The 16,178-nt window shown below is 43.2% G+C and overlaps 1 protein-coding gene across 9 annotated transcripts in view; it reads left to right on the forward strand.

The window, feature by feature from the left end:
- Positions 1-7,135: 7,135 nt before the first annotated feature.
- The window catches only part of NUMB (NUMB endocytic adaptor protein), a 92,153-nt gene continuing 83,110 nt past the window's right edge, over positions 7,136-16,178 (forward strand). For all 9 annotated transcript variants that reach the window (XM_005522514.3, XM_005522517.3, XM_014251932.2 and 6 more), the window contains exon 1: positions 7,136-7,237. The gene's annotated coding sequence lies outside the window, so the exon portion shown is untranslated. The remainder of the gene's footprint in view (positions 7,238-16,178) is intronic.

Consider the following 16,178-nt stretch of genomic DNA (forward strand, 5'->3'; position numbering starts at 1 on the left):
GGCCGTCACGCCCCGCCCCGCCCCGCCGCTTCCGCCGGGAGCGCCCCGGGCACGGGATGGAGCCCGCGCGTCTGCCGGCGGAAGGACGGACGCGCTCCGGGGGTGCCGGTGGTGCAGTGTACAACACAATGTCTTGTCTTTTGTCACCACCGCCGCTTAAAATGGTCTGGGTGTATTTGCTTCCCGCGCCCCGCAGCAGAGAAGGAGAGGCGATTCCCCTTGATACGATGCAGGCAGGTCTGTTCCTTGGCTGGGAAGCTTCATTCTGGCAGTACGCTCTAAGCACGTTCAGAAAGTAATTTTTTTTTTTTTAAGGCGTACCGTAAGGATAAGCTTTTAGACAGCCTGGAATTACTTTGCAACCTAAAGAGGCGAGATGAAGTAACACTTATTTCATAAGGTCGTGTTGCACAAGGAATAGAAACGCAAATTGAATTGAGCCAATTCTTGTGTGCCATTCCCCCTCTCCTTTTCTTGTTCTGATGTTGATGGCTGCTGAAAGGCTGTGTCATCTCAAAGGATCAAAAGGATCCCAAAAACCCAAAAGGCTGTCATGTCACATAGTTGTTTTTTTCCCTTTTTTTTTTTTTTCCAAATCCACTCACTGTCTAATAACCTGGGCAGACCTTTGTTTCCTTCCCATTTCTCTCTGAGGCCCGAGGCTTTGCAGAAGGCCAGCGTTAGTGGTGCTGGGCAGCGTGAGGGCTGCTCTGTGCTTCCAGAGGCTGCAGCTTCAGCATAGGAAGCTTTGCTGGAGTGGTAGAACAAGACCCTGCTTGAGGCAAAACTGTAGGGGTTTGTATTGCCAGACTACGTTTCTGATCTAGACCAAGCTTTAGTAGAAGAAATTCACTATGTAGTACTTTTGTGAGAAGAATCTTTGATGAGCTGCAGTAATTCATGGGAATGAATTTTGCATGAGAATTTAATCTCCAGAGGCTGCTGTGAGTCTAAAGCATTTAACTGCAGCAATTACCCAAGTGTGCCCAGGAAACCTCTGGTTCACAGGGTGTTATTAACCTCTCACAGATATGAATATCAGCTGCACACAATATGTTAAATGGCTAACATTCACAAGGCATGTGCAGATTTGCTGTGTGGGCTACTTACTATATCAAGCATAGGATATAAAGCTGAAAAGAGGATTTTCATCTTTTTCCAGGTTTCAACCCAGACCTACATTTCAATTTACCACAATTCAGGAGCAGAAATCAGTTAGGCCCAATTAGGATAAATTCAGCTATTAAGTCTAAATTCTAGAATAGGCACAGATACCTTAAAGGTTTAAGTTTGTTTGAATTGCCTTAAAAACAACAGACGAATCAGTGTCAGTGAACACCATTGTGCTTTAAGCAATGAAGGCCTTTTTTGTATATGTGCAAGAACAGCTATTTTAATTTTTTAGGTATTTTTCTGACGGAGTTCTTTGGGCACAGCCTTCGTGGCCAAAGCTGCGTGAAGAGCAACGGCAGTAGAAGACTGTCCTGATTGTGGCACGATGGTTTTAGTTAATGGAGAGGGGTTTTAGGCGTGCACAGGCAGCACTTCAGGCTCCGATTTCACGCCTGGGCCGTTTCCGGCTTTGCCAGCAGGTGGCAGAGGCTGATCAGCGCTCTGCCCCCCTGATCCGGGGAACGCGCCCCGGGGACACCGCATCTGCCTGGCAAGGTGACAGCCAGAGGGGAGCGCAAGCAGCCTGTGCGTGCATGTGGAGACTGGAAGAGAAGGGAAGGGCGAGCTCTATTTCAATCCACTCTTTGTTTCCCCAAGGTTAAGCCCTGCTTACCAGAATAATCTTATCAGCTGAAACCATTTCGACAGAACTGGACCCTTAACAAAATTGAGATGCAAGCGCTTGAAATATGTTAAAAGTTAGGCCATTGTAGGCTTTAGTTATATGTAAGCATGGCTAAACGGGCTTGGGAGGGGGAAGACTTGAAAAACTTGGGCGTCTGGATTGTTATTTGTGTTACTGCTTAATTTACTGGCGTACAACTGATCCTTCAGAGAAGAAGCCGAGTGCTGTGCACAGAGCCTGACCTGAGTTACACCAGGATATCTGTAATGACAGCAGCAAAGCTGTTCTGGGTGTTTACCAGTACAGGTTCAAAGTCTCATTTGAGGGCCCTGATCTTCATAGGGATGTCACTTTCTACTGCTGAAAGACAGTTGATTGACATTGGATTTTTTTTGATGTATAACAAAGTCTCTGAGTGAAGGACACAGTGGAAAATAATAATGGCTAAATCTCTATAACAAGAAAGCATTTATTTCAATAATTTGGTCTTTCAAATAATAAATGCTTTCAAGAATAAAGAATGTTGCTATTTTTCTGCATGACACAAGAAAGGGTTTTGACCTAGTGTGAAGGAGAGAGGGAGAGCTTCAGTATCACTTACAGAGTGCTCAAATGGTTGTTTAGGAGTAGCCACAAGGTTTACATGCTGTTTGCATTCATTGTCCAATATTTCAAGGGAATTTGTCTAAAGAATTAAGTGTCATGTACAACTCTTTCAATAAACAAAAGGAAAGTAATACAGGTCTCTGTATGATTAGGTGATCCCTAGCTGCTGCTCACACAGAGTAGCAACTGGAGGCTCAGTTATATTTCTTAATTAGAATTTAGCACAAAGTTACTTGGATTTTATGAACATATAAGCTGCATTGCCAAGAGCCACACATGTTTTATTTAAGAGGACTTATAAATATGGTGAGTACAACCTATTAGAGAGTCACAAGTGACTTCAAAAGAAGTAAGTAAATAGCACCTTAAAGAGATGTAGGGTTCATTTGATATTTTAACCTTATGCCATTCAAATAATAGAAATCTCAAATTTAAGGAGCAGTTTTGGGTAAGGCCTGATCCTGCTATGAGTAGCTATGAGTGTCTTCACTAATGAGTGGAAAGGGCAAATTCTTTGCAGTTTCCTGTGTATTGGATACTCAGTTGTTCACCACCATGCAAACTTTGTGTTCCCAGCAAACCATAAATGTAAACCGGTAACTTTTAGAAAGCTAAACCCAGCTTAATCCTTTTTCTTATTATTACTTTACCGATGACCTTCCTTTTGCACCATCAGTTCTGTTCTCATGCCAAAACTAATACATAGTAAGGATAAAGAGCACTTAAAGCCTTCACTAACAGGTTTGCTTAGCTGACAATCTTTCTCATAAAGCCCAGCTACATCCACAGTGTCATCACTGGAAGGACACTGGGCTGGATTGTGAAGACTGCTCCTCGTTGTGAAAGCTATAAAGTTCACTGCCAGATAACAAGACGGAAAGCTAATTCAGGAACTGTTTCTCAAGAGCTATCCTCTGGCCTCCCCCATCAGAGTGAATGCACTCACTCACTGAAGCATCTTTTGGCAGCAGCTTTGGCGTTCCTCCAGCTGTTTCTCTCTTCTCAGGGATTTTCTTGTTCAGTGACTGGTTGTGGTCTTTAATCCTGGTTATCTTGTACAAGGAGCCCCACTGAGAAAAGAAGCCTTCCCTGCCATGGAACAGCCAAATTAAAGCACATTTGTAAAAATCATAATTAGAAGGTCCTGTCCTTCCTATGAAATTATCTTCTTGGAGGGATTTGGAAGCACAATTTTCTTTTGTACCATGTGACATTAAAGCAGATATATTGGAATTAAAGCTGAATTAAAATAATGTATTTAAGTAGGACCCTTGACTGAGTTTACTCACCACCTTGACTGGGCATGTGTACTTTTAAATTTTGAAATAATTTTATGAGGATTTTTGTTCTTTTATTAGGTGCCTTCTAGCATTTGGTACCATTGAGCAGATATCATCTGCAGTGACTCCATAGGCAGTGATTAAATACAAAGCTCCAGACTTCGAGGCTCCAGCAGAAGGAGAGAAATAAAAGGCCATGAGCAGAAAATCCTCATCCTAAAATGAAGGCAAAGAGAACCTGAATTAAATATTTGTCCTGTTGCATTAATCACATCTAAATAACGAATGTAGAAAGTACAGTCAAACTCTTCCTGCATAAATCACATATCTTCTGATAGAGAATATCCTTTTGATATGCACAGACCATGGCTCTTGACAAGCTGTTTGGATGATGGTTTTCCATGGAAGACAGGTTTTAAAGGATTCTTACTCTTTATATCCTTTCTGTACAAATGATGGCAACTGCATAGTTTTGCTTATTAAATACATTTATGCCCACTATTTCAAGATTAACATGTAGTTTTGTTAACATAGGGCAGCACTATTAAACATTTGCTTCTTCTGTAGGCTTCTCCTAGTCAGAAGCCTTGCAAAAAGACTTTACCTTTTGTTTCCTATACTGAAGTTTTTCTGAAGTACTTTGAAATTACTTGCTCACCTCAGATGCAGCACTACAAGATGAAAATATAAAGCAAACAGAATGCCTTGGCTTAGCAACCATGTTGGTTCAGATCTGTTCAAAGCACGACAGGAGAAAGCCTGTAAAGCAGTGAAAGAAAGTAAAAGGAAGTACTTGCTTATTTTCCTCCCATAGTAGATATGTGTTGCTACTAGCCAATATGGCACCTTATAGAAGTATTTTTGAACATGTGCTCATACACACACACGAGCTCCTATTGTTTTGTATGCATTGAAAAAGATGGAATTCCTCTTGGTGAGCATAAAAATGCGTATGTGGTAGTATTTATACTGGCATGGCTTGTTCCTAGAAGGGATAATATTATGGTGTGATTAGAGAAAGGAGATTTAATCACTGACTTTATTTTAGATAACCAGTAGGGAAGAACGATGTTAAACCTCCAGGTATCTGCAGTGGGGATAAAGGAGTTTGCATTGTCATGAATGTGTATGTAATATATTCTCAGGTCCTTAGGGAATAGTGCACTCTCCTGCTGTCCCACTGAGTCCAGGAAGGATCTTGGCTAGAAAGGCATAGCTGACAGGAGTCAGTGGGCATGACAGGAACAATCAAGTCCATTAATACTGTGTATTGCACAGCGAGCCCTGTTCCCAGTCTTAAAGGCGATAAGGGATAAATTTGGTTTGGTTTCTTGTGAATGCTATGAAGTATCTTCCAATTCTTTGTTACCCATGAAAATCAAAGTATTTGAAGCCTTGCTTCCAGTATCAGATCTTGGAGAAGTAATTTCTCCCTCTCCCATGGAAACACTGTGGGAAGACTGAGTACACAGAACGTGCCTTGGACCCGCAGTGCAGCACTGTGAATGTGCAGATTGTTATGCTGGATGCTCAGCATGTCCAGCTAAGTGACCTCTAGGGTCATCTTCCTTTCCTTTCCCAGCACAGCCCCCTTTCCCTTCAGTCACCAACAACCATATGGGGAGGTCAAGTTATCAGCTGAGCAGAGAAGCAGTAATGGCAACAAATGAATTTAGCTATCTAATAAATATTTGTAAAAGCTAAAAATAGCTGAAGCATACATTATATTTTATTTACAATAGCATGTCCTGGCCTTTTCCTTTATACTTTTCATTTGGAAGCGGAGCTTCCTGATAATATGGGAATTGTTCATTTGGAATTAAGTTTTCATAAGAAATTAAGGGCTCCATGCTTTACAAAAATTTCTGTCAGAAGTCCAGAGATTGTGAATAAGGTGAAGTGTTACTCTGAAGGTACTGGGAATTCAGTATGTTAAGAGCTATGTTAAGTCAAGAATGTTTTCATAGGATCAGAAGAAAACTTAGGACTGGTAGAAATATCTTATCCTCTAATAATTTTTGAATATTTGAGAGGGAAGACAGCTCTCTGTCTTGATTTTGCTTTCCTTGGAAAGCAAAGGGGCATACAAAAGGATGTAAGGAGAACCCTTGCATCTGCTCAATTTCATTTATGAACAAGGGATGACTTGAGGGTGAGAGCATCAGTCTGAAACTCAGAGTTAGTGTCGCATTCATACTTCTGCCTGAGCACTTCCTATGTAAACTTGGTAAATGATTTTTGCACATGATGCTCTGAAATTCCCAGTGATTTCAGTTGCTTTATTTTCTGGATGTTTGCCAGCCAACATTATGGCCCGTGTTCTTTGTTGCTCTGTTTCTTTGCTTGATTCAGAAACAAAGAGGAATAAGGGGGATGGGGTATGCAGGAGAATATAATAATGCAGAGAAACATCATGTAATCTTTGCATTTCAATTACCTTCAAAATTTATTTTTTTTTTTCCCAGCTGAATGCACCGGGAACTGTTCTGGCTTGCATTTTGGATGAAGTAGCTGCTCGAAAGGCTGGTGAGAGGAGGCAGCTGTTGGAAATATGCATTCTGGTTAATGCGTTCAGTCCAAGCCCCGTATGTGCAGTCGCAAGGGTGCTGCTCCCAGAGGATTCCCCTGGGTGACTCCCCTTTGAAGCACACCCTCCCTGCTGAATTCAGCACCTGGTACTGTCTCCACTTACGAAAATGGAGGCATACCAGTGTTTCTTGGGCCGAAGGACGGATATCCTGAGAATACTGTGGTTCTCAGAAAGTCTCAGTCGTGGAGATTAAAGGAGCTTGCTCGCGTTTTTCCTGCAAGCCTGGCCTCAGGCTGATGTAGGGCATCACGTTTCTGGAGAGCTGGCATTAGCAGCACGTCTCACTGCAGCCCCCAGGGAAGGTGTCAGTCACCACATGTGGTTTATCGGGAGGGAAACCGAGGTGGCACTGGGGCTGCGGCGACCCTCCTCCTGATGCCACCACCGTGGCAGCCGTGAGGAGACAAGAACCACGGCTGAACCGAACCGGAGACGGGGGGGTGGAAGGCGCATCACTCCTTGGCGCATCACTGCTTGGCGCATCACTCCTTGGCGCATCAGTGGGACGCCGACCGGGAGGTGCCCGAGAGCCGGGCGGGTCCTGACCCCGGCCCGGCCGCGGCCGCCGCCTTCCCGCCGCGCCGCGCAGCCGAGCCCCGGGGGGACGGGCCCAGCGCCGCAGTGGCACCTCGGGCAGCCAATCCTGGCACGCTGTTCCCACCGCGTCAGCCAATCAGAACCGAGAGGGAGAGATTGGGGGCGCCAAAGCCCCGGCGTGAATAAAACACCCGGGACCTGTGGGGCGGGGATGGGCGGGGCGAGGCTTTGACGGGCGGTTCCTCACACCAATCCGAAGGTCGAGCTTCAGGGCGCTTGGCCAATGAGCCGCCGGAGTAGGCGTGGCTGGCGGAGGGGGCGGGAGCTGCGGCCAGGGGGCGGGGGCGGAGCGGCGGCGGCGGCGGCGCTGCTCGGTGGCGACGGGCGGCGGAGGAGGCGCCGGAGGGAGGCGGCTGCGGGCAGCAGGTGAGCACGGCCGGGCCGCGGTGCGGGGAAGGGCCTTCGCCGCGGCGGCCGATAGCTGGAACCGCGGGCGGGCGCGACGCGGCCGTGCCAAACCCCGCGGGGCGCGGGTGGGTCCGGCGGCGGGAGGGGCTCCGGAGGCGGGGGAAGCCTGAGGAGCCGGAGGGGATGAGGGGGGGCAGGGGTACGCCGGGAAAGTGCGTGCGGAGGCCGGGGGCGTTGTGGGGGCGCCCTCCGGTCCCCGCCCCGGCGGGAGGCGGTGGGGTGGGGCGCGATCCCCGGGGTGCGGTGGAGCGGGGGCCCGGCGCAGGTGGAGCCTGCGGGGGGCGGGCGCGGAACGGGGGGCCCTGCGGGGAGCCCCGGGCCGCCGGCCCGAGGGAGCGACCCCTGGGGCGGCGCCGCTTCATGGGGTTCTCCCGGGGCTGCCTCCTGTGCCTGCGGTCTCTCCTAGGCCTTGAATCCCGGCCAGGTTTCCGTCAAAGGGTCCCTCCGGCGCGGCCGCTCCCGGGCGCTTTGTATCGCTTGCCGCCCCTGCGTGGCCGTGGGAGCGAGTGGGGGCTCCGGGAAGTAGGGGCTGCTCCGTCTCAGCTGGGGCTGGGGCGCTGTGAAGTTCGGTAGGCGTCGGACTGAGGCTTTTGGGCGATGGTGCTGACGACCCGGTCTGGCAGCGGGAGTTGTAGGGGAAAGGGCCCCCGTGAGCAGCGGGGCTCGTCTCTTTTCACCCGGTTCGTGGCTTGGCCGGTGCCTCAGTGCGTGTGCGGCAGCTCGCCAGGCTGCACAAAGGAACAGCCGGCAGGGTTCGGCCCGTCCTGCGGGCGCAAGAGGGATGGATGAGCAACAGCGTGCGGGGCGGGGGCTGCGGCGGGCCCGGGGAGCATCGCCCCGCTCCGTGCTCCGTCGGTCACGAAGGGTTAAAATGCAGCTCCCGTTCGGAATGCCCTGAACTCCCTTCATTGCGCTCATGGAGATGAAGAGTCTACAAGAATGAAATGATGTATCCCTTACAGTAGAGTTAATGTCTTGCAGCAGCTCTGATCTACAACTCGTTCGGTCCAGTAGATTTATATAACCTGCTCATTAATGGTTTATGAAATGATAAGGGAGCTCTTCTCTGTCCTGCTGTGTTTTCTGTGTTGTTGTCAAAATTTCCTAATTCAGCTGTCTGGAGTAGGAGAAGCTTATAGCTGTCAACAATGTATATTTGTACCATTTAGGGCATTTTGTTTTGCTCTCTCGTTTTGTATTTTTGATCATTCTGCATCTCGAGATAGGCTCCTGAATAAGGAGAGTGAGTAAAATGGAAGGCACAGTCATTCTCTTTGGCTACAGTAATACTCTAAGTATGACTTGTAACAAAAAATGTAAATATTTGAATGGATTTCTGACTCAGTTGTATTTGATTTATTGATCTGTGATTACTGCTAAAATGGTCTTTATGATTATGCAGAAGTTAATAGTTACCATAGAGAAAGAGATTGTTTTTCTGTTCATCAGTGAGTGTTTTCCATTTCTTCATCTCTTGGCAATTGTCTGTGGAAGTGCTGTTTTTTTCCCTTAGCAAAAGTCTTACAGAAGAAATAAGAATGTGAATGAAGTCCAAAACAATGAATTTCAGATGTGTTCATCTTTGCCTGTGATTCTAAGAGTCTTGGTAACCTGAGTTATCCTACAGTAAAAGCTTTTTAATCTGTAATTGCATGTAGTGTTGGTTTTAAGTCTCAGTGAAAATTCAGATTTACAGGACTCTAAACATAACATGTAAAAGATTTTTCTTTTCCTAAAATATACATGTAAAGTGCAATTCAAATCAGCCACTGAAATCCTTACTAGCAGAAAATTTATTTTTCATCCTGGGAATTACTTTCCTGCATTCATTATTCAGCTTAATGTGTGGAAACTGAAGGCACATGTAAACTAGACAGAGTAGACACGTTTGTTTATCTTCTCAACCTAGTGTTGTGAAACCTTCTGATTTTGTGTTAGTCGCTTGACAGCATTATGCTTTTGGGAAGAAAAATACCCAAACCAACAAGACACATTGGGCTCTTAAAACTTGCCAGACTTCTGAGTCTTACATTTTGTAGTTTGATAGAGCAGCTTGGTGTCAGAATGATCTGTAAGTAATTTTCTTTCCTACCATAATGGATATGATGGAATAAAAACTTTCTGAAATGGTAGTGAAAGTCTTTGCAAAAGTGTTTCCTTCCCCAGGAATAGAAGCTATTGGGAAAAACATATTGTAGTAGATTTTTTATTTTGTGTTTGTGAGAGCCTGTTACAGCACTGTGCAGAATTCTTGAATTCTGCCTATAGCCGGTTTTATATCACTAGTAATATCGATGGAGCTGCATAACATTGGAAAAAATGTAATTGCTCTAATACTATAGAAATGAAATATTTTGTACTCTAGAAAATATGTTTTACAGAATCTATTAGGTAAGAGTTTGGCAGCCTAAGTTGGTCCAGTTGATGACTTCAGAGTTGTATCCTACTTTTTGCACTCATCTACTCATCTGACACCCTGCTGACTTCGTTCTTTTCTTTAGGGGAGGGGTCAGAGTTTACTTATATTCTTATTTGTTCTGCCAGCTTATCAAGCAAGCTTGGTTTAAACTAATGTGAAAGCTTGTCCTTAGTCTTGTTTTTGGAATTTGCTTTGATCACTGAACATACATTAAAATTACAAATTTCTTGTTTAGTCTCAGTTGATCTCGCAATATTAATAAGTGAGATTGGAGCATGTTGCCTTTCTTTTGCTGCAGAATACCCAGCATAAATTCAATCAAGCTAAGACTTAACTTGTCTCTACAATCATATTATTGCGTTACCACCAGAGCAGCTTTGATTTTTCTGCCAATGCTTTCACCAAAAGGATCTGTGTTCCCCCTGTTAGTCTTTCTTTGCTGATCCAGCTGAAAGTGGTTGTACAGAAAAATGTTAAGCTTCAGTTGGATCAACTGCCTGAACTGACTTCATGGCTATACAAATGTTATTGCTTGCATAGGAGGAGGAGGAGGCTGTAACCACTCTTTGCTGAAGCAGCTCAATTTTAGTTTTGCCTAAGCTTGTCAATAGACTTGGCAGCTTAAACTGAAGCTCTGGTGGTCATGTCTCCTTCTTTACTGCATCTTCAGCTGCTGGCAAGGAAGCCTTTGTGACTGCAAGTTAAGTAAAGTCAGGGAGTTAATCAGGCTAGTATTTAATTGCTTTTTTTTTGGTTTTGTTGATTTTGGCTGGATTATGTATCTGAACTGGCTAATCATCTAGGTCAGGGAGTGGAAATGGGACTTGCATTGAAATGGGGTTGGAGATGGGGCCATAGGAGCTCTGTTTGAAATATCTGAGCTTTTCTGCAACATACATTTTCATCAGCATGGCCTGGGTTAACAAAGACCTATAGCAAACTGTATCAAGCTGGCTTGGTAGGTAAAAATCGCAACAAATTGGAGGGTATTCTTCCATTTCTCTCAGCTGGCACGTTGATGTGGGTGGTAACAGTAATGGGCAGAGGATGCGGAACTAGGGATGTGCTCAGCACAGTAACCTCAGACTGACACAGCTGAGGAAGTGTCTGGAAGAGGATTTGTTCTCATCCTAAGGGTGGGATCCATCAAATGCTCATTTTGAACTAATGTTCTTTATAATGCATAGTTAAAGCAGATGTTGCATCAGAAAGAAGAAAATTTTAATAATAAGCAAGATCAGGAAGAGTCTTCTGCTGTGCAGGATGTGGGTTTTGTTGTTGTTTTGGGTTTTTTTTCTTCTGTTTATTTCTTTTTTTTTTCTTGTTTGTTTATTTTCCTTCATTTTTATTGACCAATACTTGCAACTGGTGGACACCAGTTTGGACGTATAAATGGCATCATGTCTTATGTAGCTGCAGTTAGACATTCATCCAGACTCCTTTGAAGCATGTGGTTAGGAGATAGTTCTGAAAATGTGAATTGCTTTGTTTGGCATTTGTCTTACACAGTAATTCTTTGTGGAGTCCTGGTGTTCTGTAGTAGTGATTACCAGATGTGATGGCTTAAAGATGTTTCTGTACTCTGACTTCTGTTTCTGCAGAGTTGTGACTGAAAGTGTGTCAGGACAAATTCATATGCGTGTGAGAAATTGCTTGAAAGGAATATGTATGCCAAAATGTAAAGGTGCTCTTGAGGAAAATGTGCAGCCATTAATTTCAGAGTCTGGGGATCTGAAACAAGCTCTTGGCTTCTTTGAGTGCTGAATCTGTAGGATTTTTGAGATTTTGCTGATGAGTTTTGATACTGAAGACAGAACCAAAGTTGTTAACCTTCTAAGTGAAACTGTGGTTTCAAGTACAGTGTATTAAGACTTGGACCAAACTGTTCGGAATCTTTTTCTGATTACCTTTCCTTTTCTGGGAAACAACAAACTGGAACTTCCTGGTGAACTGGATTATAAGCAGTGCTGTAGGTATACATAGAGAGTTTATTCTTCAGAACTGCTTTCTGTAGGTGTGTACTTGGTCACTGGCCTGGGCTTCTTCTCATCTAAGAGCTACAAGTGTTTCTGAACCAAGAAAAAACATGTACTTGGCCAGAACCACTCTTACTGTGTGATAGCTATTCTAAATTTGGATGTGACCACTCTTAATCAGTTTATTTTTCTGGGGCAAAAACTCCAAACATCAATGATCTCTCTTTCCTTCTACTTTACATGTTGTTTAAACTTCATTAATGCAATTCAAGCCTCTGTAGAGGCTCCATTCTCAGCAGTGGACTGATTTTAGACTGTTAAAGAAGCTTATTTCTGTAATCCACCAGGACTAGAGATACCTCAGCATTTCCAAGGCTGTGCAGTTTGCTGATGGGCACCACTGAGCATGTGCTTTTTAAGTGCTGAGTGGCTCATAAATGCTTGGGTCTTTAGTTAGCTGATATCTTTATGTGTTGCATTAAGATTTTAAGTGAGGATAGTCTTCTATCAAAGGCATTAATTAATCAACTTCTGTAGTAAAAATCTGTGGAGACATGTGAGGGAATTTGTTCCCCATATGGAGGAATGACACAAACAGAAACTTGATTCACAATTAATATAGACTGGGTCTAGCTTTTGTTTAGTAACTAATGATAAAAGTGTTGGATTTATATTTTCCCACAATATGAGGGAAAAGCAAGTGTGTTCCTGTCTTCCAAATGTGTTTAACAGCAAACTTCTAATTTTGTTCTTGGATTTGTTTTTTTCTGGAACTCAGTAGCACTTGACCAGTTTACATGAAGCAAGGGACTGAATACCGTAGTCCTATGAAACTTAATTGCTGGGGTTGTTTTTTTTGTCCAGTATTTGTTTCTCACTCAAATTAATAATCTAAAGTCTGTGGGGAAAAAAAACAGCAGATACTTTTTGTTACGAAAAGACAGTTGTTACTAATTTGATTTATACAGGTGGCTGTAACTGCAGGACTATAGAGCCGTGTAGGTTGTGCTTTGAGGGTTGTGGCTGCCAAATGTCTCAGCAGCGGGTCAGATGAATTTTGCAACCTTTCCCTGTGCTTTACTACTATGTCTTTAGCATATACTTTTTTTTAAGGCTGGCAATTTTATTGTCAGAATCTGCTTAACATAATATTTCTGCTGACTGTTTTTGATTTAAAAGAATGAGATGTGACACTGTTTCCAAAAAGCCTGTTAGGCTTAATCTGGTCTAAAAAGTCTGAGGAAGAATTTACCCATCATTAGTGTGGCACTAGTCAAGGTTTAGTGCTTTGGGCTGTGGGTTCCTGTGCAAGGTCTTCCTTGTAGTTCTGATCAGTGCAGAGTCTGCATTTATGTTGAGTCATTGCATTTCAGGTTGAGATGTGTATCACCTGTGAATTCCCTAACCCAGTCTGAAAATCTGAGTATTAGAATTAGATTGTCTAGTTTAAAGTCTTACATAAATCAGACTTTAGAGGCTTTAGCGGCTGTGATGTTGGTTTTACTTTTTGTATTTTAGCACATGCCTACTGATAGAGTGGCTTTTTGGGGTTTCTTACCTCTCCCCCCACCCCAGTTGAATTATCAGTAAGCTAGTTAATAGTTAGGATTATTTGTGTGCTCTCATATTAACAGACCTTGAACATTATCAGAGTTTAATATTGATGTCCAATTTTGTCTATAACGTTTGGTATTTCTGTGTAGGTTTCAGTGTCTATGTGAGAAGCATATTTTATGTGATGTGCTCCTTAACTGGATTTGCACAGGGTAGCTTTGAAAGAGTATCATGACATTTGTATATATATTTATTTACACATGAAGATTGCTTCCTTTTTTTTTAAATGACATGAATATGTCAGAGGCCATTTGCTAGTTTAAAGTGTCTCTCAACTGTGCCGTGTCTGGATTTTCCTGTGTCAAGTAAGCAGCCGATAAGTAAAAAGCCCCTCAGTCTTTGAGCAACTGGGTACTCCTGTGTGTTCTCTTAGCTTGGTAGCAGAAAGCCAGCCTCCTGCAAGGGAATGAAGGACTGCAATTCAGTTGGCCTGTATCTTTTTGGTAGGATAATTTCTGAAAGCGTTGGTAAAATAGTTGTGTTTTTAGCAACCTTTTTGACTTTATGTATAAAATCTAACCTATGGCTTGGATTTGCTGTGCGCTGCTGGAAAGTAGAAGACAGTCACTGAATTCTTTGTCAAACTGCATGTGTTATGAATAGGTGCATCATGCTAGTATTCAATGTGGATTGTTTATCATTGTAAGATTTGCTAGGCCCAAACTCTAACGCCAAAATACATGAACATTACTTTGCGGTCAGATGGGGTAGGGTACACCCCTTTAAAGAGGTATATGCTTAATACTACCTAAATGTTTTCCTTGTTCTTAGAAGTACAGAATTTGTTTCTCAGATGTGACTTCTATTGATGTATGTGACATAATACAGATTCATGTCCATTATCTCACATTTCAGATACGGTCCCATACTAAAAAATCTTATTTTTAGTTGCAATAAGTTATTCTCTGCACAGATAACTCTTGCTTTGAGCATTCTTTATTTTGCCTGATACAGTTGGTTCTCAAAATAGTCAGTCATATCCACAGTGTTCAGCATCTTCTCCATGCACAGACCAGGAACGTAACTGTGACTAGAAAAGGCAAGGTGGTTTGTCTGCCTACAGTGTTTGTTGACTTAAAGGCGAGGACCCAATTCTGAAAATCATATGGTATAAAGAATATTTATCATTCAAGCAGAGAAAAAGAAATCGGCTCTATCATAGTTTAACTACTGTTAAATTTAACTACTGTTAAATTGTTATTCTAGGATTGTAGACATGGTTCTTCCTTTCTTCTGGGGCAGGCAGCGCTGAGGTAGGAATACAGATACACCAAAAACGGTGAGGTCCTGAACTGTGGAAATTCTTGTTTTGGAAGACTTAGGGAAGATAAAGGAGGAGATTATAACAATAATAATTTTTGAGGAAATCCGGGGTTAAAACCTTTCTGATTCTGTCTTGATTTCCTTATTGCTCAATTTTCTGCTTTAATTTCTTAATAATGTATTGCAGTGTTTTGCTATGAATGACTATCTTGGTTGCGGAAAAAAAAGTTCCACAAAATGGCTTGCCTTCTCCTGTTGGATATTTTCTCTCACTTGCAGGAATTTGGCTGATTTGATATTGTATTGCTCTCTTTCATCTCCTGCATTTCAGGCAAAAAAAAAATTTCAAAAAATGAATTATGTATTCAGAGGTAAGAAACCTTTTTGGAATGTGGCATGTCCTGGAATTTTCTGAGATGCTGGATCACGACTTACCTCCAGTTGTGCCTGATGACAGCTAAACTTCTTGCACTTCTGAATTGCAGTTCAACATCCCAGGACTGTTTGACTGTATATTCATTTCCTTAACTGAATAAATTATTTCCTTTTTCCAGGTTTGTTTTCAGAAGGATCAATCCCTGTTTTCACTTCTGCAACCACTAGCCCTGGAGCTTTGGGTGGGGGAGGACAAGCAGAGGGGCTGTGCTGTTGCTAAAAGGAAGTGACATGGATCCGGTGCACGCAGCTACTGTGATGTAGTTCATTTTGGAAATGGTCCTGCCTGCCTGCCTCCTTCACCCTCCAAAGATCCCACCTCAGAGGTTATGCATTCACGAGTTCTTCCCTAGAGTTTCTTCTAGATGCATAAGTGATTTCTGTGGCACAAGTAATGATGGCTCTGTCTGTTTTTAGTAAAGAAGCATCTGTAGGTCTAATTATGTGAGCAGTGAACTGCTGTTACAGGACTCATATTTCAGAGATGGGAGCACATCTTGGATCCATCAGTGACAGGACATCTCCAAGTACTGTCACATTGTTTTGTTGTCTGCTTCTGTCAGATACCAACATCTTGTTTAAACCAGCTGGCTCCTACTCACTGCCTTGGCTCCTCACATAGTACATCACAGTCTAGTGGCTTGAATTAGTTCTGTCCCCTCCTATAATGGCCCTAGAAGTTGGGGTTTCTGCAAGAAAAGGCTGTGCAGACATCTGAGCACAAGTAAAGAGGAGTAACTAAATGGATGTCTTTATTTTTCATTAGATCAAGTGAGAAATGGAAGTGACTGGTGTGGGCAGAGTGTAGGCAAATGCTAAAATGATTAATGTGGTGATCGAGAAGACACAATTTATCTTGCTAATGTTAATGTTACCTTAAGGAAAAAAAGACTAGCCCCAAAATCTTCCTTCCTTCCTTCCGATTTTCTACAAAGAATGGGAAATATTTCTTTTACAGAGGACTTTTTTTTTGCTTCCCTTCACACATTGTCTCTGGCTCCAGTTACATTTAGAAATATACAAACATGCTTACTTCAGTCTTATGTGGCTTTTACACTGTAAATGACTGCTTATTGTTCAGCTCAGTGTTTCAGTGTTTAGTCTAGGTAGATGCTGCACCAGCTTCTTTTCCTCTTTCAGACAGTCTTTCAGCTTTCTAATGTGCGTCTTTGCTGTGAGACACATCACACAT

The sequence above is a fragment of the Pseudopodoces humilis genome, chromosome 7 (assembly GCF_049639895.1).
Source record: "Pseudopodoces humilis isolate 2021_Gansu_Grassland_sample_001 chromosome 7, ASM4963989v1, whole genome shotgun sequence".
In the NCBI taxonomy this organism is placed as follows: Eukaryota; Metazoa; Chordata; class Aves; order Passeriformes; family Paridae; genus Pseudopodoces; species Pseudopodoces humilis.